The sequence below is a fragment of the Peromyscus maniculatus genome, chromosome 10 (assembly GCF_049852395.1).
Source record: "Peromyscus maniculatus bairdii isolate BWxNUB_F1_BW_parent chromosome 10, HU_Pman_BW_mat_3.1, whole genome shotgun sequence".
Classification (NCBI taxonomy): domain Eukaryota; kingdom Metazoa; phylum Chordata; class Mammalia; order Rodentia; family Cricetidae; genus Peromyscus; species Peromyscus maniculatus.
Window position 1 is genome coordinate 22,786,847 of NC_134861.1, and position 15,847 is coordinate 22,802,693.

At 46.0% G+C, this 15,847-nt stretch overlaps 1 protein-coding gene across 11 annotated transcripts in view; it reads left to right on the forward strand.

The window, feature by feature from the left end:
* Positions 1-15,847, forward strand: part of Sertad2 (SERTA domain containing 2) — a 114,223-nt gene that overhangs the window by 48,693 nt on the left and 49,683 nt on the right. For 3 of the 11 annotated variants that reach the window (XM_076546033.1, XM_076546037.1, XM_076546038.1), the window contains exon 2: positions 12,656-12,765. The exons of 3 other annotated variants lie outside the window; for them this stretch is intronic. The gene's annotated coding sequence lies outside the window, so the exon portion shown is untranslated. Of the gene's footprint in view, positions 447-12,655; positions 12,766-15,847 lie in introns of all 11 variants that reach the window. 5 more of the 11 variants (XM_042285575.2, XM_076546036.1, XM_076546039.1 and 2 more) reach the window with 4 other exon arrangements.

Here is a 15,847-nt window from a genome sequence, read left to right on the forward strand (position 1 = left end):
GGAGTGAAGTCAGGAGCACAAGATTCTAAGAATCCCCTCCCAGTGACATCATACAGGATGCAGAACACTTCATTTCCTTAGCAACAAGTTGTGATGATGGGTATGTATGAAATGTTGACTACTAGTGAAGCTTCTCAGAGCCTTGGTGCTAGAGTTTTTATTAGGGCCAGTCCTGCTCTGTTAACTGGACTCTGCATGCTGGGCAGAGAACTAGGAGAGACTCCAGGGGACATTTGGCAATATCTGGAGACATTCTGTATTGTCACAACTGGGAGTTGCTGCCGCCATGTGGGATTGAAGCCAGGAATGCTGTGGAACAGCTGCATTCCACAGTCGCCCCAGGAATGGTGTGGCCTCAGATGTCAGTAGAACCAACGTTGAGAAGCCCTCATCTAGATTCTGACAGAACTTAAGAACAAGTTGGAAAAGATCAAGTTAATTTGCAGGTGACTTAAAATGTTGGTCAACTTAAAAAAAAAAAATGATTGTTCTTTGATAATTTCATACCTGTATGACAGGCATTCTGGTCATTCTCTCCTCCCAACCCTCACTTCCCTCCCCCTCACTGCCAGCTTCCTTTCCTCCCTGGAGGTTCCTTTCCCAGATTTGTGACTTGTGGTTTTGTTTCCGGACCCTTTTAGTGTAACCCTGGATTCCAGCCCAGTGTGGCTGCCATTGGGCACAGCAGCTAAGGCGGTGACCCCCCTTTGCCTGAATCTCCTGTAGGAAATAGTTCAGCAGTGAGGGGTAGTGCCCCCCGAGTCCGTCCTCCATTCTCTGTATTTATTTTGGGGGGTTTGTTTGTAGATACAGTTTGACTTGGCTGGTCTAGAGCTTGCTATGTAGACCAGACTGGCCTCTGCCTTCTTAGTGCTGGGATTAGAGGCCTGTGCTGCTCTGCCTGGCCTCCCCATGCTCAGCAGTCTGTTCGTGGACACCGTGTTTTACAGACCCACCACACCTCTAGTTGTTGCGTTAATGACTGCAATGGCTGTGTATTTCCAAAAGATAACATTTACAGACTTTCTCTCTACCTGCCTCCCTGCCCCCCCCCCCCCCGTGCTCCCCCTCCCCCCACAATTTTCCTTGAACTTTGGTGGGGATGTAACAAATGCTTGGTTTAGGACTGAGTACCCATCCATGATTTATTCTCAGCACTCTGTGCAGCTATGAGTCTGCATTCATTAACAGTTTATTGGGAAGAGAGACTTCTCTGATTCAGTTGAGAGTGGCAATTGTCTGTGGATATAAATATAAAAAATCTATGTCTATGGATATAAATACACAGAGAAAGTGAGAGAGAGAGAGAGAGAGAGAGAGAGAGAGAGAGAGAGAGAGAGAGAGAGAGAGAGAGAGAGAGAGAGAGAGGGGAGAGATCGCTGTAAAGAGGCCTGGAAGTGACTAGCTAGCAGGACCGATATGATATCAGTGTGATCAAGGGTTTAAGATAAAGACATGAACACATAAGCACATTTAAACCAGACTTTCTAAAGCTGGAAAACAGCATCTGAAATGAAAACATCACTGACTGGGCATCACAGCAGACGAGAAACTGTAGCGGAAGATCTGTGGACTTGCCAGTGTGGTACTTGGGGGAACATGGCTGTAAAAGAAATGGACAGAGAATCTTATAAAGTGACCCAGGACACAGTCTAAGGGCAAACATAAATGGAATAAAATGAGACTCGAAGTACTCAAATTTGATGAAAATCAGAAGCTCTGTGAACCGAAAGAGAATGACACAAAACTACATTGTAACCACATCTGCTTTAAAAAAAGAAAAGTAAAAGACCATGATATTGACAGAAATGTCAAATAAAAAGCATAAAAAGTTTTATCTAGAGAGTTAATACTCCCTATCAGGAACCGTGAGGCCGAAGACTGTAGAATTAAGACAGCAGAAGTACGTGTTCAAGGTGTTGGAGGAAAGCCCTCGGGAAACCACAGATGAGGTGAAAGCCCTCGGAAATGAAGATACACCGTGCCGTTTCAACACCAAGAGCTGAGTGAGCAGCAGACCTGCACATCAGGAAGGATGAAGGAAGTCCTCAAGTTGAAACAAGAGCCCAGATGGAAACTTAGACGCAGACAAAGAATAATAGCACCGGAAGCGGTGAATATCTAAATAAATGTGAAAGACTCCATTCTAGAACACAGCACTGGAGGGATGTCTCAGTGGTTAAGGGTGCCTTCTGCTCGAGAAGGGATCTGAGTTCTGTGCCCTGCACCACATCAGGCAGCTCACACTCCTCCATAACTCAGCTCCAGGGGGTCTAAGGCCTTTGCCTTTGTGCACTTGACTTTCACTTGCACATAGCCGCACATGCACTTGTGTACACACACACACACACACACACACACACACGCACACACGCACGCACGCACGCACACACGCACACACAAATATAAATCTTAAAATAGTTAAAACAAATATAATAGCATTGTATTATGGTATTTAGAAATTACATGGAAATAAAATATATGGAACCAGTAGACCAGGAACAATCTCAAATGTATCCAGAGTGGTCTTGGTGTTCTTTGAAGGTTATATCCTCAGTTTAAAATGTGTGAGGCTGGAAAGGCCACTCAGTGGTTGAATGCTTCCTGCTCTTACAGAGGCCCTGGGTTCACTTCCCAGCATCCATATCAAATGGCTTTCAACTTCCTCTAACTCCAGCTACTTAGGGATCCAGTACCCTTTTCTGGTGCCTCTGGATATCCGTAGATACATGGCATTCACTCACAAATGCAACTGTATATGCACATGCACATACATGCACAAATAAAATAAAAAATTTAAATTAAAATGTATATTGTAAGCATAATAAAATAACTGATATGCAAATAGAAAAATAAAATACTCAGTCCAAAAAGAGAAGAAAAAATAAACAAAAGACAATTTTGTTGTTCCTTCTGAGAAGAAAGAAAATAAATAGCAAGGTGCTAGACCTGAACCCACCCACACCAGGAAATACACTAGCTGTCGATGGCTCAGGGAGCCGGCGTGGGGTGGGGGGCCGGACCCAAGTGTCAGAAAGAAACATCGATGACTTTATAAATGTAGAGAAAGTAGATTCAGAATAAAAAAAAAAATGTTACCAGAAATAAGAAAGACATTTTATAATGATTATAGTACTTTAAAGAATATGTCCTCAGATTGTTTTACACTTTTTCTAAGAAGTAGAATTCTCTCCTTGAGTGTGGATTGAACTTGGTGACTGACGGTGCTATGGCAGGAGCTGGAGCTGGGCTCAGTGGCCGAGAGTACCTAGAGGAGGTGGGTCAGCACCCATTGCGTGCCGGGGAGGGGGGGGGCTGGGGCACGGGGGATGGGGACTAGCAACCACCTGTAACTCCAGCTCTAGGGGACCCAAGGGGATCTGATGCCTCGGGCTACCTTGGGCACCAGCACACACTTGCATACACATGCACATAATTAAAAGTAGTGAAAACAAATCTTCCCTAAAAGGTCCTGTAACTTCCAGCTTGGTTGTTCCCTCTGGAGCCATTTGTACTGGTGAAGGTTGGGTGCTTCTTGATTTTGTGATAGTGAACTTGTTCATTTCTCAGGTCATTCTTCGTGTGTGCCTCGCGCTCCCCACCCTGACGCCTCTGCCTTGCTGCATTAGTCTTAAGGGTTTCCTGGTCCTGCCCGTGTGTGTGTGTGTGTGTGTGTGTGTGTGTGTGTGTGTGTGTGTGTGTGTGCGTGTGTGCGCGCGCGCGCGCGCGCGCGCGCGCGCGCATGTGCATGCTGGCATTTATGGTGACCTTAATTTTCTTACCAAGGCTTATTTGACAAATGGCATCTTTCAAATGAAGTTTTTGAAATCTGTAGAATTTCCAGTAAAATACCTTTGCATATAGTGGGCCATAAATAGTGAAATTAATTCTAGCACTTAAATTTAATGTAAAACTAAGAAATTCATATTGTCGAGTTCTCAGAGAGCAATCATTGATCCTGCAGATAAAAGATGAAGAAAATATTTCCAGTGTAGTTTGGTAATTCTATGGAGACTCACAGGCTAACTCTTACTAGGTCACATTGCCTAAGAGGAGGGTGGGGCCGGCCGCTCAGCTCGTGTTGATGTTGGAATACGGTGGTGATCGTGGTAGGAACTGTCCCTTACGTGACAGAGCTGCCCCTCACCTAGAGGCAGCTTGTGTCCTCTCCCTTCGGTGGGTTTCTCAAGCCGGTCCTAGAAGTGTGCTTGCTTTAGTGTCTAGCCTCCACCAGGAGCTCATCTCACATGTACTTTTCCTGTGTTTTTCTGGATTGTACATTGCCTTTGTACTTAGCAGAATAATCAACATACATTTGCTCACTGGATCAGCTAAACCACAGCAGGGTCTTATAACTTCCTCTGTGTTGTAGCAGGAAATTCCAAAGCAGGAGCCCTGGATAGTCCCCGGCAGAAGTTTCCATTGCCAGGGGCCCTGATGGGCCACCATCTCTGTACACTTAGGTCCCTTCTGGCACTTTGCACGAGGCTCAGAGGCTCTGTGGGAATCTGTGTGCTTTTAGAGGTCATTCTTTCCAGGCCTGAGGAAGGTGCAGGGCAGTCATTTGGAATAAAGGCCAAGAAGGACCCCAGGAAGAAAGTTCTGCAGGTTAACTTTGGAAGAGATCTTTACCTCTGCAAAGGGGAGGGATTTCTGTACACCCACCCCTGCCACCCCCACTCCGGCTCCGCTCTATCACATCCTCCCTAAACACCAAGCGCAAAGATGGCTTGTCAACCCCGCCAGGATTGTGAAAGCCTTGGAGTTGGATGAGTCATGTGGATGGATTGTACAGTATGAATTCTTTCTCAATGAAACTTAAAAAAATGCTGCTCTGCTCATTCGAGCTTTACAGAAATCAACCTGAAGGAACTCTCTCAATCTCTCTCTCTCTCTCTCTCTTTCTCTCTCTCTCTCTCTCTCTCTCTCTCTCTCTCTCTCTCTCTCTCTCTCTCACACACACACACACACACACACACACACACACCTATTGTGTTTGTGTAAGAGTCTGTTTGGAGGTAGGAACTGCAGAGACTGAAGATACAGTTATTTAATTTGATGGTGTTTAAATGTTCCCCAAATCTAAAGCATTTAGAAATGTGGTTGTTGTTATTTATACCTCTCATGAGTTTTACAACATTTTGTAAATCTCACAGAATTCCATTCAGTTATAATCAAGATGCTATTTTATTTTGATTGAAAAGAGTATGGAATCTTTATAATTATATAATATAGGCTATTACTTTGAAATGAAGTCCTTGGTCCAAAAGATTAAAATAAAATGAATTATTTGAGCAACTTTCAAAGACCAGTTACTGGTGTAGAAATTGTAGCTGTAAACATTCTTTTTTCAGATCATGTATACAAAGTGTCTTGGTCCTGGCTGCCTCACCTTTTCCTCTCACTCCCTCTGGACACCTCTCTAACGTGTCCTCTCTCTTTTGGAGGTGGGAGGGTAGCCCACTGAGTCCTGTTCATGCCGCCTGCTCGATATTGGCTTGATCTCGTGCGTGTCTTGTGTGGAAGACAGCGTTTTGCAGCACATCTCCCCGCCTCCAGCCCTTCTCTTCTCTCTGCCTCCTCTTTCAGGATGTTCCTCAGCCCTGTAGGGGTTGATACAGATGTTCCGTTTAGAGCTGGGCACTCTGCAGTCCCTGAGTCTCAGCACTTTGACCAGTTGTGAGTCTCTACATTACCTGCTGCTAATGCAGAAGAAGCTCCTCTGGCCAAGGTTGAGGGGTAAGCATTTAGACAACATATCTATTTAGCAAAACGATAGTGGTGGATTTCCTCTTAGGTCCTATGACCTCTGGACCGTGGCTTTTGACCGGGCTTACAGTGCCTGGCATGAATTCCTTCCTGGGGAGCAGGCCTCCAATCCAAGCAGTTGGTTACCCCCAGAACCATCCTGCCATTATTGCCCAGTGCACACATCCTGCCTGGCACGTCCGCATTGCAGCATTCAGAGTTCATCGCCCAGTAATAACACTACTAATGCCTTTTCTATACTAGCAGCTCATATACAAAGCTACTATGACACTCCAGATAATGTAGTACTCTTCAGAGACAGGATCGCACTGTGTGGCTCAGACTGGCCTTGAACTTCCAACCTTCCTGCCTGAGAGCTGTATGTTTCTCTTATTATCACACATACATTTCTTCTAAGTTTCCAGTATTTTTTAAAAATTGAAAAAAAAATCATTAAATCTTACCACTTACCACTGGCATTAGTTTTTGTAATATTTGTGTTATCTTTTGCTATGTAACGAATTAACTTAAAACAATAAACATTTATTTATCAAGAATTCGAGTCTCAGGGCTGGAAAGATGGCTCAGTGGCTAAGAGCACTTGCTGCTCTTCCAGAGGACCTGGGTTTGGTTCCCAGAACCCACATGGGGGCTCACAACCCTCTGTAACTTTAGCTCCAGGGAATCCAACACCCTCTTCTGGTCTCAGCAGGCACACACATGGCATACACACACAGACACACACATGTAAATAAAAGAATACAAATGAATGTTGAAAGAAGAATTTAAGTGTGGCCTTCTTGGACACTTGTGTCATAGGTGTGTCCGCGTCAGACAAGGGACACAGTCTTGTGTAAAGGCTAGAATGACCTGGTCAAGGAGCAGGTTCCAGTTCCTTAAGGGCAGTTGGACGGGGCTCCTTAATATGAACGTGGATCGAGAGCGGCTCGGTGTGCAGCTGGATTCCATCAGAGCAAGCGAGAGTAAGAGAAGGCCCGCGAGAGGAAAGCCACAGTCGTGAGCCTCCTCTCGAAAGCAAGGCCCCTCTGTCACAGCCGGTAATGAAAAAAGTTATACCCAAAGGAAGGGCATTTCACAAGAAAGTGAGTACCAAAGGCAGGAGTCACTGGGGTCATCTCGGAGCCTACGTACCCTGTTCCTCTCAGAAAGTTCTGTATAACATGTGTTTTAATTTAGATTTAATTTGTACTACTGACTCTGAGGTATCTTGAAAATATTAGTGATACTCAAAGATAAGCAGATGGGAGCGGGGTAACGGTGCACCACACTGTTGTCTCACTTTCTGTCTCCTCCTCTGTCTAGGGTGACTCAAACTCATGAAAACAGCTGCTGGAGCTGGGGTGCTAGGGCCTGGTCCAGGCTGAGGCCGGAGGGCTGCTTGGCTTCTGGAGTTTTAAGCCAGTCAGGAGTGAATGAAACGAGATCCCTTCTCAAACAAAATCTCAGTTAGGAGAAACTGAGAAGGTGGGTGGACCAGGCCAGAAGTAGCAGCTCTTGTATCCTAGGTACCAAAACACTGCCACATGTCTCGCCCAGCCACCACAGAGGCTAGGACATGTCGTCTGAGCAGCATCGGACTTGAACCCATTTTACTGTGGAAGAAAGGAGTGCAAGTGTTGAAGGGGAAGTCAGGAGTGTCTGCCGAAGCTCTCGGGAGCACACAAGTGGGAACCACACGGTTGCACGTGACGTAGTAGTCCGTCCACAGCCGAGCAAATCCTGTCCCCACTCAGTGCTGCTTACTCGTTTTGGTTTTGGTTTTGGTTTTAAAATTTATTTCTATGTGTCTGGATGTTTTGCCTGGATGTCTGCAAGGGCACCAAGTGTGTGCCCAGTGCCTGCAGAGGCCAGAAGGGGGGTTGAGTTCCCTGGGACTGGACTTGGAAATGATTGCCAGCTGCCACATGGGCGCTGGGAGTCGAACGTGGGTCCTTTGGAAGAGCAGCCAGTGCTCTTCACCATTGAGTCATGTCTCCAGCCCCAGAGCTGACGATCTTGACTAGCACTGGTAGTCACTAACTAGGTTATGGGGTTTTACAAACCTCTAGAGACTGAGAGGAAGCCTAGGGAAAGGCAGGCACCCCAGCAGCCGTGAAAACTGAGGGCAGAACGTCCAGTAGCTAGTATAGACGGACAATAGACTGAGGCAAAGGCAAGCTGGCAGCGTAGAGGAGTGTGAGACAGGGGCAGGAGTCCTGGGGACTGGTGGGGGCCTAGAGGCTTTGTACCACACAGGAAAACGCTGACGTTGACTGATGATGATGATGATGGGGAACTCTCTCCACTGTGGTTGAAACTAAAAGGATTTTGGCACTCTAAACTTGGGAGTTAAGCTTCATCAATTAGCCAGGAAATTCATTTGTGTAGAACGTTCTATAAAAATACTGTCAAGTAAAGGAGCAGTCCCTCTCCTCACTGTATTCTTCATCCTTATTAATTATTACTTCCATGCTGTTCCTATAGGAAGATGTTTTCCAAAGCCAATTTCTGGGGTCTAGGAGTATTTGGTACTAGTAAGTTCTTTGTTTTTATTTTTTTATTTTTTATTTTTTTTTTTTTTTTTTTTTTTTTTTTTTTTTTTTTTTTTTTGGTTTTTCGAGACAGGGTTTCTCTGTGTAGCTTTGCGCCTTTTCTGGAACTCACTTGGTAGCCCAGGCTGGCCTCGAACTCACAGAGATCCGCCTGCCTCTGCCTCCCGAGTGCTGGGATTAAAGGCGTGCGCCACCACCGCCCGGCAAGTTCTTTGTTTTTAAAGGAGGTGTTTATATCTGTTAATTCCAAACATTACAGATTGTAATCCCAGAACAGTTACCCCCACCTGCACCTCATCATCCTATAAGGAGCAGAACTTTTTTGGTTTCAGGCAGTATTGTTGGAAATATGGTTATCGAAGTGTTCTCTTGTTTTCACACGTTTGGAGTCTACCTGCATCCTACCTAGTTTTACAGATGTTAACTTTGAACATTCTTTCCCCTTCATACCTGTGGCAGGCTCTCGCCCATTTGAGATTTGGGTCCATCACAAAGTCAATTCTGTCATACATGTAAAACACCATCAATAGCAGGATTAGTCCATCGAAGTTTAAATTTACTATATGAAAGGCTTTGTTAAGGGATTGAGAATGCTATAGATGGGAAAATATTTGGAAACATTTATCTGACTATGGGCTAGGATTTAGGATACATAAAGAATGTCATTGGGGCGGTAGTGGTGCACGCCTTTAATCCCGGTACTCGGGGGAGGCAGGGGCAGGCAGATCTTTGTGAGTTCAGTTCCTCTTCCCTCCCCTCCCTTCCCCTCCCCTCCTCTCCCCTCCTCCCCTCCCCTCCCATCCTCTCCTCAAGTTCAGGGTCAGCCTGGTCTACAGAGAGTTCCAGGACAGCCAAGGACAACTAAGGCTACATAGAGAAACCCTATCTTGAAAAAAAAAGCAAACAAACAAACAAAAAAACCAAAAACAGCCGGGGCATTGGTGGCTCACGCCTTTAATTCCAGCATTCAGGAGGCAGAGACAGGCGGATCTTTGTGAGTTCAAGGCCAGCCTGGTGTACAGAGCGAGATCCAGGAAAAGCACAAAGCTACACAGAGAAACCCTGTCTCGAAAAACCAAAAAAATAAAATAAAATAAATTAAAAAAAAAACCAATACAAAATTGCCAAAATTCAGCACTGGGGATGGGAGATGTAGTTCAATGGTAGAGTTCTTAGTTAGCATGAATTTTTGTGTTTCCACCGGAAACATTAAAAAAAAAAAGCTATAAATCCCAACTGTTTAAAAAAAAAAACTAATTGAAAGATAGTAAAAGGCATGAAGAGAGAAAGACTTCATTAAAGATGCTGTCTATAACCCTGTTAGGAAAATACTAATTAAGATGAGAGGAATATATGTATCTATGGAATATATATTATATAATAGATATATATTATGTTATATTAATAATAACATTGTATTATATATAACATACATATTAATGATACATTATATTATATTATGTATATATACATGTATGTATGTGTTAGTGTATGTGTTTATGTACACACGCACACACGTCAGAGTTTTCATTGTTGTGACACATGGCCCAGGAAAGAACTTGAGGAAGCTTTGAAGGTTTCAGCCCGTCCACCTCCTCTGTTGTGTTTGAGCTGTGGTGAGTTGAACATCATGGAGATGTTCACATGGTCACAAAGCTGAGAGAAAGGAGAGCCTGGAATAGCATATACCATTCAAGGGAAGTCCCCATGACTCCTTCCTCCATCTAGGTCCCACCTCCAAAAGGTCTCACTTCCTAATACTGCCATCAAATGATGAAACCATTACTTAGGTAAGAGCCCTCATAGCCCAGTCACCTCTTGTTAATTAGATTCACCGCTTAGGGACCGATCCTTTGGTCCATGAACTTTTTATTTTAGGTTATGAAAATGGCTAAGATCAAAAACTGTGAAAATGCTAACTGCTGGCCTGGATGCAAAGAAACTCACAGATCCATTGCGCTGCTAGGAAATGTAGAATGTGCAGGTGCTCTGGGGAACCCCTCAGCAGATTATTGTTCTCTTAAACAAACTAAATATGCCACGGCCACACGACTCAGTAGGTGCACACTGGGGGCATTTATTCCAGAGAAACAAAAACCCAGACACAAATTCCACAGTGACGTGGTGATGTTCCCAGACTGGAACATTTTAGAATCGCTTCAGTGAGTAAATGATCACAGCATAATTCAGTGACTACTACTCAGTGAAGAAAGGAGCTAGCTCCTGGCTCGGGCCGCAGCTGGATGAACTGTGCTGAGGGAAACAAGCCAGGCCAGAGGAGTTGCATACTGCATTAGTCCATATGTATAGCATCGTTTTAAATGATTGAATCACAGAAAGGGAGGACAGATCCGAACCCAGGGTTTAAGGAAAGTATGAAGGAGGACAGTGGTTAGGATTGTAAAATGGCGGCCCAAGAGATTTGTGTAACAGTGGCACAGTTACGTGTCTTACATCAGTGTCAGAATCCTGTGCCATAGGTGTGCAAGTTAATTACCGTTGGAGGAAGCTGGGTAAAGGGTAGATGGGTCTCTTAGGGGTGTTTCTTACAAGTGCACGTAGAAACACAATCTCAAACTGAAATACAACTTTAAAATGATAAATATCTCTTTAGAACTCCACTAGGCTGTGAACTCTGAGGATGGGGGTGGGGTGGGAGGTGAGAAGAGGGACCTGCATTTCCCAGCAGCTAATCTAGTGCCTGAGTGTAAGACACCTGGAGAAGACGCCGTGGTGCTTTGGGAACAGAAGCAGGGCTCTCCATCCACCCTTCTACAAGTCATGGTTGACAGGATGCCAGAACAGTGCTGATCCAGTCTGTAGCAGCTAGAAATATTTAATTAAAAAAAAAAAAAAGCTAGGTGGTGGTCCACACCTTAATCCCAGTGCTAGGGAGGCAGAGGCAGGGGATCCCTGAGTTCAAGGCCAATCTGATCTAGATAGTGAGGTCCAAGACAGCCAAGGCTGCACAGAGAAACCCTCTCTTGAAAAACTTAAAAAAAAAAAAAAAAAAAAAAACAGAACAAAACATAAACCCAGTCTGAGGCAGGGGCTGGAGAGGCAGCACCTGTTCTTGTAGAGGGACCCCAGCTCAGTCCTCAGCACCACATGGTGGTTCACACCTCTCTGGACCTCCAGTTTTAGGAGATCTGACCCCCTCTTCTGACCTCTGCAGGCAAAACATGCCTACACATAAAATCAATAATTGAATAAATAAATACTTTAGGGAAATTTTTGTTTTGCGTATAAAATGTCAGTAAGAAACCATAAAGTGACGAGATTATATCCACCTTACACAGAATCAAAAACAGCATAAATAAAATTTAAAACAATCTGAGGGAAATATTCCTGTCTCTGTGAAGCCTGTAGTTTTTTGTTTTCAAGGCAGGGTTTCTCTGTGTAACAGCCCTGGCTGTCCTGGGACTCTGATTTGTAGATCAGGCTGGCCTTGAACTCACCGAGATCCACTTACCCCTGTCTCCTGATGCTGGGATTAAAGGAATGTGCCACCACTGCCCAGCAAAGCCTGTAGCTTAACTGAAGCAGAAAATAATAATCATAGTGCATTAAATTGCTAGGAGAGGCAGGTACTTGGAGGGAAAAAACTAAAGCAATGTTTAGGGGTAAAGCTAGGACAAGAACTACGACAGCAGTGAATTGCAAGTTTAAGTAGGGTTTGAAGAGAGCGGGAGCATTTATACCAAGTCCCGAGGGAGTAAGGGAGATAGCCATTGTGATGTAACGTCAATTAAGAGAATGTCAGTGGTTATCATATTTAAGTTTGAGATACTAAAGGAATGTCTCCCAATGGACATTGCCACCTATTCTAAGTTTATAACGCACTTACAGTTGTATGAGGGACAGTTATATCACATTAGGCGTAATAATGACCTGGTTAAATTTGTAATGTGTCTGCAATTGTACATGGGATAGTTACATCATGTTTAGGTGTTATTATGACCTGATTGTTGTTTTCATTTGGAAATTAATCATGACATAAGGAGATGTGATTGTGTCAAGTTGAAAAGGGGTGGACTTGTGATGGCCATTCTTGATTGCCAACTTGACTGTATCTGGAATGAACTACAATACAGAAATGGAGGGCACACTTGTGAGAGATTATTTTTGCTTAGTTTGAAATGGGTGAATCCACCTCTAGTCTGGATTTTTGAGTTAGGAAGATACACACCTTTGATCTGGATCTTGAGGAGGGAAGGCATACCTTTAATCTGGGCCATGCACTCTGCTGGAAGGACATGGAAGAAGGAAGCTTTTGCTCTTTGCCTGCTTGTTCCCGCCTTGCTAACACATCCATTCCTTCACTGGCATTGAAGCCTACTTCTTTGGGATTCCAGCATACACTGAAGACCAGCAGAGACACCCAGCCTTGTGGATTGAGCAACTACTGGACTCTTGGACTTTCCATTCATAGCCAGCCATTGTTGGATTAGCTGAACTGCAGCCTGTAAGTCATTCCAGTAAATCCCTTTATTTTATATATGTGTATATATTTTATATATATATATAATATACACATATATATATGTATGTATATATGTATATATGAGAGAGAGAGATTCATCTATAAGTTCTGTTACTCTAGAGAACTGTAATGTAGCTATGATCAATATAGACCTGGAGGAGGAAAGCTCCAAGGAGGAATAAGCTGCCCACATAAACTTTCAAGGACTAGCAAAGGAAAGAAGGTGTTAGTAGAATAAGAATGAGCGAGGAGAGCAATTTGTGATGGGCTTCCAGGGGCACTAAGAGTGGAGAAGGCGTTGAGCCTTTTATCTTCTACTGATTGAAATGGGAGGTCATTGTTGGATTTGGAGTAGAAGAATGCCATGACCCAACAACCTATTGAAAAGGGCAATTCTGGGCCTGGAGAGATAGCTCAGCATTTAAGAGCACTGGTTGTTATAGCAGAGGTCTTGGGTTCCCAGAACAACATGGTGGTTCCCAACTATCCCAAACTCCAGTTCCAAGGGATCCACTACCCTCTTTTGACCTCCAAGGGCAGCAGGCATACATGGTGCACATATGTCGTGTGCAAAACACTCCAACACATGAAGTCTAAAAAGTAAAATTAAGAAGGCTCATTCTGGCTCTATTGAGATGAGGCAGTTGAGGACCAATGGTGAGGAGGAGGAGAGAGAACAGCCCCGGCTGGAGAGGGCTCTGCAGTTAAGATTGCATACTGGTCTTGCAGAGGACCCATTCCCAGCACCCAAAATGGGTGGCTCACAGCCACCTGTAGTTCTAACCGCAGAGGATCGGAACCCTCTTCTGGCACCGTGGACATCTGCATTCACATACACACTCCCTTACACACACATAATTAAAAATACAATGAAACTTGGGGACACGGGAAAGCACAACCTGGAGAAGCTGTCTCGGTGCTCCCGGCATAAGAGGTGACCGTGAGGCAGAGAAGGGGTACTGGAGTGTGGTGGGGTGGTCCATCCGTGTACTGGAGTGTGTGGTGGGGTGCTCCATCCGTGTCCTGGAGTGTGGTGGGGTGCTCCATCCGTGTCCTGGAGTGTGGTGGGGTGCTCCATCCGTGTACTGGAGTGTGGTGGGGTGCTCCATCCGTGCACTGGAGTGTGGTGGGGTGGAGTGGTCCATCCGTGTACTGGAGTGTGGTGGGGTGCTCCATCCGTGTACTGGAGGAGTGTGGTGGGGTGCTCCATCCGTGTACTGGAGTGTGGTGGGGTGCTCCATCCGTGTACTGGAGTGTGGTGGGGTGCTCCATCCGTGTACTGGAGTGTGGTGTGGTGGTCCGTCCGTGTACTGGAGTGTGGTTGTGTGGTCCATCCGTGTACTGGAGTGTGGTGGGGTGCTCCATCCGTGTACTGGAGTGTGGTGGGGTGCTCCATCCGTGCACTGGAGTGTGGTGGGGTGCTCCATCCGTGCACTGGAGTGTGGTGGGGTGCTCCATCCGTGTACTGGAGTGTGGTGGGGTGCTCCATCCGTGTACTGGAGGAGTGTGGTGGGGTGCTCCATCCGTGTACTGGAGGAGTGTGGTGGGGTGCTCCATTGTATACTGGAGTGTGGTGGGGTGCTCCATCCGTGTACTGGAGTGTGGTGGGGTGCTCCATCATGTACTGGAGTGTGGTGGGATGGTCCATCCGTGTACTGGAGTGTGGTGGGGTGCTCCATCCGTGTTCAGGTGGTTGTTTTGTGTGCTGTGGTTGTGGGCTGGAGCCTGGGTCTTGTGCGTACTAAGTCAGCCTTCTACCTCTTCTCTGCCTCTCAGCCCTGGGATGGGTGGATGGGGGTGCATGGGGATGTGGGGGGTGGGGGTGGATGGGGATGTGGGGGGGTGGGGGTGCATGGGGATGTGGGGGGTGGGGGTGGATGGGGATGTGGGGGGTGGGGGTGGATGGGGATGTGGGGGGGTGGGGGTGGATGGGGATGTGGGGGGTGGGGTGGATGGGGATGTGGGGGATGGGGGTGGATGGGGATGTGGGGGATGGGGGTGGATGGGGATGTGGAGGGGTGGGGGTGGATGGGGATGTGGGGGGTGGGGGTGGATGGGGATGTGGGGGGGTGGGGGGGTGAGTGGGTGGATAGGTAGGTGGATGCGTGGATGGATGGGGGTGAGATGAGAACAGGATTTCCTGTCAGATTGGATGAAGAAAATGATGGCAACTCCAAGGTGTTTGGAGCTGGGGACTTGCTAGAAAGTGCATTTGCTAGGAAGGAATGAGCACCAATAATGCAGCTCTGAAGGGAAGTGGGAGAAGGATGTTGAATTCTAGTTGTCCACATTTCCAATTGAAATTCAAGTCTGGAGTTCAAAGGGATGAATGCGAGCTGGAGATACACATTTGAAAGTTGTGTTGAAGCTGAGACTGAATGAATGAAGTTTAGTGAAGAGACCAGGAACTGAGCCACTGGGACCATTTCAGAGGCCAGAGAGAGGAAAGGAGCCTGCTGGGGGAGACTGGGAGTGTGGACTAGAGAAAGGGAAGAAACCGGGGTGAGCAGTCCTGGAAGCTGTGGACTAGAGAAAGGGAAGAAACCGGGATGAACAGTCCTGGAAGTGTGGTGGTGCTGTGTTCCCCAAAATATTGTGCACCCTAATAAACTTGTCTGGGGTCACAGAACAAAGCAGCCACAATATTAAACATAGAGGATAGGCAGTGGTAGCACACGCCTTTAATCCTAGCATTCCAGATGTGGAAATCCCTCTGGATCTCTGTGAGTTCAAGGCCACACTGGAAACAGCCAGGCATGGTGACTCATGCCTTTAATCCCAGGAAGTGAGCCTTTAATCCCAGGGAGTGGTGGTGGAAAGCAGAAAGGTATATAAGGCGTGAAGACCAGAAACTAGTAGTATTTGGCTGGTTAAGCTTTCAGGCTTTCGAGCAGCAGTTCAGCTGATACTCATTCTGGATGAGGACTCAGAGGCCTCCAGTCTGAGGAAACAGGATCAGCTGAGGAACTGTTGAGGTGAGGAAGCTGTGGCTTGTTCTACTTCTCTGTTCTTCCAGCATTCACCTCAATAACTGGCTCAGGTTTGATTTTATTAATAAGACCCT